Source organism: Mustela nivalis, assembly GCF_964662115.1.
Source record: "Mustela nivalis genome assembly, chromosome: 18".
NCBI classification, from domain to species: Eukaryota; Metazoa; Chordata; class Mammalia; order Carnivora; family Mustelidae; genus Mustela; species Mustela nivalis.
The window spans coordinates 41774295-41783211 of NC_139037.1; the positions used below are offsets into that span (position 1 = coordinate 41774295).

Sequence of the window (8917 nt, forward strand, 5' to 3'; positions counted from 1 at the left end):
GAATTGGAAATCCTATGTTCTAGAGAGAGCCTCGAAGAACAGGAACCTGACTCCTCTCCCAGAGTTTACAATGAGGAAGAAGAGGCAGCTTTGAGGTCTTTGCTGCTTCCAACTATCCCCCAGCACTAATTCCTTCCCAGTCTGTATAAGCAAAAGGCTAGGGGTGGGGAGAGCGAAAAGTCATCAGAGGCTGGGTGGTTGTCTGGGCCATGGTGAGGGGACTGTGGTGGCATTTTCCATATCTTGCGGAAGCCAAGGGACAGGGGTGCTCAGGGAATGGCAGGGCAGGTGTCTTCTGCGGCTGTTGCCCTGTGCCTGTCCAGGCAGAGAAATGAGACCAGCAGACAGGTGGCATGGGAGCGTCTGTGTGCGTGACGAGCACCGTGCTCTCTCACCAGCCGGCCGAGCAAGCAGGTGAGAGCCCCCCCTGGGTGAAGTGGAAATTCTAGATGCTGGAAGAGGTCAAACCAGGTTGGCTCTCCCAAGACAGAGGTCAGAAGAACTCAATTCTAGCTACAACAGAAAGCCAGTAAGTGGGCTTCCAATGCACAGTGGACACCAGAGGCTACTTGGTATTTAGCTAAAGCACTGTTGCCCAAATTTTTTTTGTGTCTCCATGCCTTCAAGGAACTTTGTTGGGCATTTTTTCCTATTCATCACCTTCTTCTGCCCTGCCCGTGAAATTTTAATACAACAGACACTAGATACCTGTTTATGGGTATGGCCATTTGGAAGGCCACAAACCATTGCTCCCCTGCGGCTCATTTTCTCCTCTTTGGGGAAGAAAAGGAGAATGCACGAGCTAGAGAAGCGGTTTTACCTCACAGAGTGATAAGGCCCATCTCACACAACGGTAGCCCAACGAAGTGACGTTTACTAGGCTGCCGGAGCAAAGGAGAGCACATTCCAGAGGAAGCGTGGGTGCCTCACCAGAGAAGAGACAGGGGTATTTTAGGATTCGGGGTGAGAGGAATATTTGGGTGAACTTTCAGTGAAGCAGTGCTTGACAAGCTCAGAGCAAAGGCACCTGTTTGCAACGATGTCAATGTCAGGTCCCGGCTGAGAAGTGGACTCCGGGTCCTGTTCTTCTGGAAAATATGAAGAAAAGGTAAAGGCAGGATTCTGTGTCTGAAAACCCTTGTTCTGAAGCTCTGGGGGTTGAAAAGCTGGGCTGCTTCTCGGTGTCACACGCTCCCGCTCAGACTCTCGGAGCAGCAAGGGGAACGTTCAGTTCTTCACTGACCGGATTTCAAACAGCCAATTTTCTGACAGCGGGATTTTAGGAAGTAAGGGTTCTCAGCAATATAATTTTGTTAATTAAAAAAAAAAAACAAGTTCTTCAAGGTTTACAAAAGGAACTCATTGATGGCCATGATGGAGGAGGAGATTTTCTTTCCTAGTAGTAGGAAGGGTCCCCCTGCAGCACAACCCAGAAGGAGGAGAGGAAGGACAGACATGACCCATCCCTGCCACAGGTTCTCTGGGCCGCAGGTCAGGTCTCAGCATATAGGGAACAGAGAGGAGGCCAGAGGTTTTAAATTTCCAAGTGCACCAGAAACTGAGGGAGGCTATTCACAAAGTCATTAAGAAACTGGCAGAGAGGGGAGGCGGGGTGGCTCAGTCGGCTAAGTAATTGTCTTTGACTTGGGTCATGGTCTCAGGGTCCTGGGATCGATCCCCACATCAGGCTCCTTGCTCAGCAGGGAGTCTGCTTCTCCCTCTCCCTCTGCCTGCCACTCCCCCGGCTGTGCTCATGCTTTCTCTCTCCCCCTCTCAAATAACTAACGAACTAACTAATCTTTAAAGAAAAAAAGAGAGAGAGACGGGCAGAGACAATTCAGTACAGCTTGGCTGATGGCCGTGAGTGTTGCAGGGTTGTGCTACAAGTTCAAACTCTCTGTAGACCAGTGCCCATCTGAGGAGGGCAGGGGGCAGGCAGGAAAGCAGAGGGACAATGGTACCGCGAGGCAGGCTGACTCGCTGTCTTTTCCTAAGTTGAAGACATAACCTGTGACCAGAGCCTTTCACTGTTCTAGCAAGTGGCCTCTCAGCCAGTGAACGTGCCTGGCAGAGTAAAAGGAAGCTGTGATGCAGGGCCGAGAGGTCAGTCTGCCTCAGCAGGGTGCTGGTCAGGGTTGGGGGAGCAAGAAAGGAGGGGAAGGACAGACGGGGGTGAGCAAGAAGCTTGGGACTCTGAAAAACTGGTTGCAAAACTCATCCCAAAGCAGGAAGCAGAGCAGCAATAAAGGTAAGAGAATGTGGAAGACCTCGGGCCATGGATTCCGGGAGATGAGAAATAAGTGGGACAGAGTCTGCTGTGGAGGAAAAAAATAAAGTGAAGTAGTGTGAGAAAGTGTTCAACTTTTTACCTTCCTCTCTCTGATATGACCTCTCCGGTTTAAAAAAAAAAAAAGAACCCAAGGCAATATAGGTAGTTGCAGCCCTTAATACTGCAGAGTCTGAGAAGCCTGCTGACTTCCCTTTAAGGCCAGTTCTGAAAAACCATTTGAATGGAGGGAGATCAAGGCATCAATATGCCGGCCAGCAATCTGGGAAAAGGATGCTGGGATCACATTCCAGAAAAGAATAGGAGAGAAGAAATGAAGTCTGAGAAAGTGGGTGGGCATGGGATGGTGCACAGAGCTCACCGCCCCCCTCCCAACCATGGAAGCATGGAGCAAGGGGAGAGAAAATGCTGTAGAAGAGGAAATGGGGTCCAGAAATGTTTTTGGAAGGGAGGTGATTTCGCTGAATTTAGACTCATTTCACTGAATTTAGAGAAGCAGATCAACCAACCATCCCCTGGTGCAGAACCCCCAGTTCCAGCATTAAATTGCAATTGGCACTAATCACGATGATATCATTCCCCTTTACTGGCGACTGCTCTCAGAATGTACACACAGTGACCCAATTCTAGACGGCAAAAGGTAAGAAGTCTGCAGGAGAAGGAGGATGTCTGGGAAAGATTTTTCTCCATACTGAAAGAGATAGCTGTGTGAGGAGCTGCCCTCCCCCTTCCTGGTTTGGAAACTTCTACATAAAGATGTGATACTTGGAGCTGTGGCAGCTATTTGGGGGCCATTAGGCCACAAACTTGAGGAAGGAAGCTAACAAGCTAAGGGTGGCAAAGGAGAAGGATAAAAAGGCCTTGTTGAGCTGAGATCCCTACCTCCACACTCATTGTCAATAAACACTCCTATAGGGGCACCTGAGTGGCTCAGTGGGTTAAAGCCTCTGCCTTCGGCTCAGGTCATGATCCCAGGGTCCTGGGATCGAGTCCCGCATCGGGCTCTCTGCTCAACAGGGAGCCTGCTTCCCTTCCTCTCTCTCTACCTGCCTCTCTGCCTATTTGTGATCTCTCTCTGTCAAATAAATAAATAAAACCTTTAAAAAAAACCACTCCTATAGCTGACTCACTATTAGCTAGAGAGTCTCTCTAACTTGTAGCAGATGCTTCTTAACTGTAACAGATAAGCCTCTCTCTAAACAAGACTCTATCTAAACATCCTATGTCCTACTAGAGTCCACTTGGTGACATCTTCTCATCTTCTAACTTGTTTAGCGATCCTGGAATTTCTAAATTCTGACTATTTACTTTGGAGGAACTATGAAATCCTAGTGTTTTATCTTACTTATCAGAGCTGGACTCGAGGGAGATTTTTTATGGATCCCAACAAGTAGCTCTGGTACCACGATGTTGGGACTCCCCTCATTTGAAGGCTTATGAGAGTTGATTGGCTGGGTCTGTGAGGATACAGCATTACAAGACAAAAAACCCAAACTTACTGGATGGGACCTTTTTTGAGGCTGAATATCATCTGACTGATAGTCTGCATTGCAAGCACCTCTCCTTTTATTGATAAAAATTCCCATGCTTGTTATGGGACACAGATTGCCATGGAAACAAGAGAGGGTTGAATGGGGTGGAGGGATCATGAACGATATCCTCAGTGTTCTTAGAAACAGGAGAGCTACACAGTCTTCTTGCCTGCGGAGTCACTGTCACACACATAATGGCGACATGACGATGACAAGGTGTCTTCCTGGATGCCTAATTCACCACTTAACAATGTGTGTACATGGTCAGGAGTTTGTGGCTTACTTTGTCCCTGCCCCCACTTCTAATAATTGTTGCCTAGTGGTTCTCAGTGCTCAGAGCACATCTTTCTGACACCCTAGAAATCTCTTTTGGAATAACTCCTTGTTTGCTCATCCTCTGGAAAACCATCACATTATATGCTGTGACTCAAAAGGTCAGCTGGAGAACACATAAACGGGAAAGTTCACTGCAGAGTGGACTGAACAAACAGGCCAGCAAGCTTGGGCCCGGTTGAGGGTGCGGACAGTGTTCCTGCTGTTGCATGCCCTCCCACCATACCCCAGCCAGCCTGATAAGGCATCAGGCCAGGACCTGGGAGAAGAGAAGAGAAAAGCACAGGCTTTGGAGGCATTACTTGTGACCTCACAACGCAGCAATGTCCTCCCAGGTGTTACTCTGGAGGATGAGAGCAACTCTGTGCACACAGACGGTACACAAATATTCATATTGGCTTTAATCACCATAGCCCCAAATGGAAAATGGTGCAGGTGTCCATCAGGAGAGAATGAGTTTAAAAACTGTGAGGTAGCCATGCAACGGAATACCTCCAGGCAATAAAAGTAATGAACTGCTGACCTAGGTAACAGTATGTAGCCTCTGACTCTGATACTGCGATTTATAATAACAAATAGATTTGGTCTTCAGCCAAGGGTCTTGGATGCTCGGCGGCCCATTCCTGCCATAGAGCTCCTCAAACCCTTGGGATTTCCTAAGTGATAAGAGTGACAAAGGGGTCTTTTGTTATACTGAGGTGACTCTTGGACCCCCACTTAAGGATGGGGACTGGTTGCCAGCGGGACCAGCTGAGGGATGAGAGGGTTGGAGAAGGAACAGGGGTAGAGGCTGAATCAATCCCAGTGGCTAGTGATTTCATCAATCCTGCCTCTGTAATGAAGCCTCCATATTAACTCAAAAGGGTGGGTGCAGAACTGCAACTGGGGTGCTTCCAGTTGGTAAATACGTCGAGATTTGGGGAGAACAGCATGCTAGGAGAGGGCATGGAAGCTCTGCACCCCTTCCCCATCCCATCGCTTGTCCTGTGTATCTCTTCCATCCAGCTATTCCCGAGTTATAGCCTTCCACAATAGATGGGTGATCTAGCAAGTAAAATGTTTCTGTGAGTTCTGCAAGCCACTCTAGCAAATTAATCGGACCCTAGAAGGAGATGGTGGGAACCTCCAATCTTCAGCCATTGGGTCAGAAGCACAAGTGGACAAACTGGACCAGCAATTAGTGTCTCGAGTGATGGTGGGGCATGGGACAGGTGGGATGGTGGGGGAAGGACCAGCGGGGGAGGGTAGTCTTCTAGGACTAAGCCCCCTAACCTGTGGAATGTGACATTACCTGTAGGGAGACAGTGTCAGTATTAAGTCGAATCACAAGACACCCAGCTAGTGTCCAGAGAATTGCTTGGTGGTGTGGGGTGGGGGGCAGTCCCACTCCTGGTTAGAATTGGTACCAAAACCCTACACTGACAGAAAGCAGATGAATGGTTGCCAGGAACCAGGGATGGGAGGGAAGGGGAAGAGGACCGAGTGGCACTTGAGAGGGATGGAAGCATTCTATAACTTGATTGGGATGGGGGTGACACAGATTTCTACATTTGTCAAAACGAACCCAACTCTATGCTTAAAATGGATGCATTTTACTGTGTGTAAATTTAGCCTTTCTAAAAACAGTTACAAAAGTCACATCGCCCTGCATCTCTGGGTCACTTCATGTTATGTGTGTACATAGTGTCGGCCATATACCCTCCCCCGTTTTGACGAGCCACGCAGGTCTCTGCCTTTGTGGTGCCACTCTGCTGAAGTGACAGCTAGAGGGTGACCCAGATTGCAGGAAAAGGCCCGAAACCATGGTACAAACAGATGAGAAAATGGCAACCGGCTCTTATCTTGGTGCTGGAGACCCACGGGGTGTAGCAGGGACGAGGCTGACAAGGGAATGCACCACTCGTCACAACTCAACTCCAGTCTTGTTGCCAAGAAGGGCTGTACGTTTGGGGCTGCCATACTTTCCCATTCTTCTAGTTGAAAACCCAGAAGCTGCTGCTGGTTTTGAAATCTTATCTTTTTTGAAGCCGATACAATGTTAACGTTTGTGTTGTGTGTGGTGAACCTGAGACAAGCCTGAGGGTTGTGGTCTGGCGCCTGGGCTTGGATTCAGTCTGTGGCCTTGCAGCAGGGGAGGCTGAGGAGGGTTCGTCTACTGGGAATGGGTGGGGAAAGAAGTAGGAGGAAGTGTCATTTTGCCACAAGTGCAGCTTGGAGATAACTTTGTCCAGATCAGCTGGTAAACAGTTGCAGAGATCTGCTGACTTTCTAAAATCATTCTCAGTATTCCCAAGTACCCCCTCCGCCCCAGCAGCCTAGCAGCCTGGCTCTGAGAGCTGTACCTCCTACCCCTCTCCACTCCCCGCCCCCTACCCTCCCCTATCCCCCTTTCCCACGTTAGAGAGATGTCTCTGAAGAACACAGACAGCAGCAACATCATCTACCTATCTGCCCATGCCAGAAACCCAGGAATTGCTTTGGTTTTTTAAATTATTTTTAAAGGTTTCTTTTCTTACGTTTAAAATGATCATATAATAAAAAAAGGAACTTTTTCAGGGAGGACTCCACAGTTCTGTGAATTTGAACACTCATGGATTCCTGTAACCACCACTGCAAGCAAGATAAAGAACTGCTCTAGTCACATCCCCCCCCGGCTCCTGACCACTTAACAACCACAGACCTATCATAGTTCTATCTTTTCAAACATGCCACCTAAAGGGAATGAAACAGTCGCTAAGCTTTTGACATTGGCTTCTCTTACTGGACACAACGTCCTTGAAATTCACCTCGGTTGCTGTGAGCATCATGGTTTGTTCCATTATCTGGCTCTACCATGATGTGCCCATCTACACACCTGCCAAAGGACATCGACGTGCTTGCTGGTTAAGGCAGTGATGGATAGAGCTGCTTGAAACGTTCACATACGATGTCTGTGCGGACTCAAGTTTTCATTTCTTGAGGTCAGATATCCAGGAGACGGACGGCTGAGTCATCTGGTAATTGTATGTTTACCTTTTAAAGAGAACTTCAGCCTATGGGTTGGTGGCTGTGCCATTCTGCATTCCTTCCAGCAATACGAGAGATCCGGTTGCTGCACAACCTTGCAGCACATGTGGGGTGGTGTTTCTATTTTGGCCATTCAGACAGGTGTCTGGTGGGCAGGCAGCCATCCTTGACGCGTGCTCCTTTACAGCTCACAGACAATTTATCATCAAGTCCTACTGCTTCTATCTCCAGATCACGTCTTGCATGAATCCACTCCTCTTGCATGAATCTGCTCCTCGGCAGAACGCAGGGCAACCATTATCTGTCACCTGGACTACAGAAGCTTCCAACCTGGTTTTTCTTCTTGCCCTTAACCCCATTAAGTCCACACCACAGCCAGAGGGCCGGCTGAAGGACACTAATTGGATCAGGTCATTGTCAACTATTCATTCCTTTCCCCTCCCAGGCCCTGTGCATCTGGCCCCACCTCTCAGCATTTCTAAGCTCCTGGGGAGCCACCTTCACTGACATTGCTGTGCTGGCCTGGCCTCAATCAAAAACTAGCACAGAGTAAGCATTTGGTATTTGACAAATAAATGAATGAATAATAATAAGTATCTCTGATTTTCTACTATTATAAATAATGCTATAAGGAATATTCTTTTCCATAAATGCTAGTGCATCTATACATTTCCTAAGGGGTACTGCAATATTACATAGTATATATATTTGGTTTTTTATAAGTACTGACAAATTACCTTCCCCAGATGAATCAATTCTCTGTTCCTTAACCATCAGTAGGAGACTTCATAACCTTGCCATGAAGGGGAAATACCATTTTTCATTTTTTTAAGTTGACATTTAATTTTTTTTAATAGGCTCCATACCTAGGGTGGCGCCCAACACAGGGGCGCAAATTCATAATCCCAAGATCAAGACCTGCGCTGAGATCCAGAGTCAGACAGTTAACCAACTGAGCTACACAGGAGTCCCTTTAAGTTGACATTTAAGATGTAGTAACTCAGTGTATTAGGGCGATCCGGAGAAAGAACCAGTAGAATGTGTGTATACATAGAAAGAGATTTATTTCAGAAATTGGCTCATGTGATTATGGTGATTTGCGAGCCCAGAATCTGATGGAGGAGGCTGGCAGGCTGGAGGCTCAGGTCCAAAAGGTTGTAATTCAATTCAAGTCCAAAGGCAGTCTTTGCTGAGAGTCAGGAGTCAAGTTTACAACTGAAATCTGAAGGCAGTCTGCTGGAGAATTCCCTCTGACTCCGGGAAGGTCAGCTTTCTATTTAGGTCTTCAACTGATTGAATGAGACCCACCCACATTATGGAGAGAAATCTGCTTTACTCAAAAGTCTAAGAATTTAAATGTAAATCTCATCCAAAAACATCCTCAGAGAAACATCTGGAATAACAGTTGACCAAATATATGGGCACTGCGCCCCAGCCAAGCTGATGCACAAAATTAAACATCCATTCAGAACTAATTTAACTTTAATTTATTGGATAAAAATTAAGGTAGCCAATATTTGCATATTGAAAACATGCATGTATATTTCTTCATAGAGTTGCCTTTTTCTTATTTACTTTGTGGGATACTTGCATATCTTTGAGACTGCATACAAACCCTTTATCAGTTACATATGTAGAAAGTGTGTCTTTCAGTTTGTTCATACCTTTTTCCCATAGCTTTATATATTTTTTAAAGATTTATTTATTTATTTTAGAGAGAGATAGCATACACACACGGTGCAAACAGGGAGGGGGCAGA

General features: G+C 47.0%; 1 long non-coding RNA gene across 1 annotated transcript; it reads left to right on the plus strand.

Moving 5' to 3' along the window:
- Positions 1-2115: 2115 nt before the first annotated feature.
- LOC309853139 lies at positions 2116-7748 on the plus strand. Its single transcript, XR_014305537.1, has 2 exons — positions 2116-2248; positions 6709-7748. It is a non-coding gene; the product is annotated as an uncharacterized lncRNA (long non-coding RNA).
- The last annotated feature ends 1169 nt before the right edge of the window (positions 7749-8917 follow it).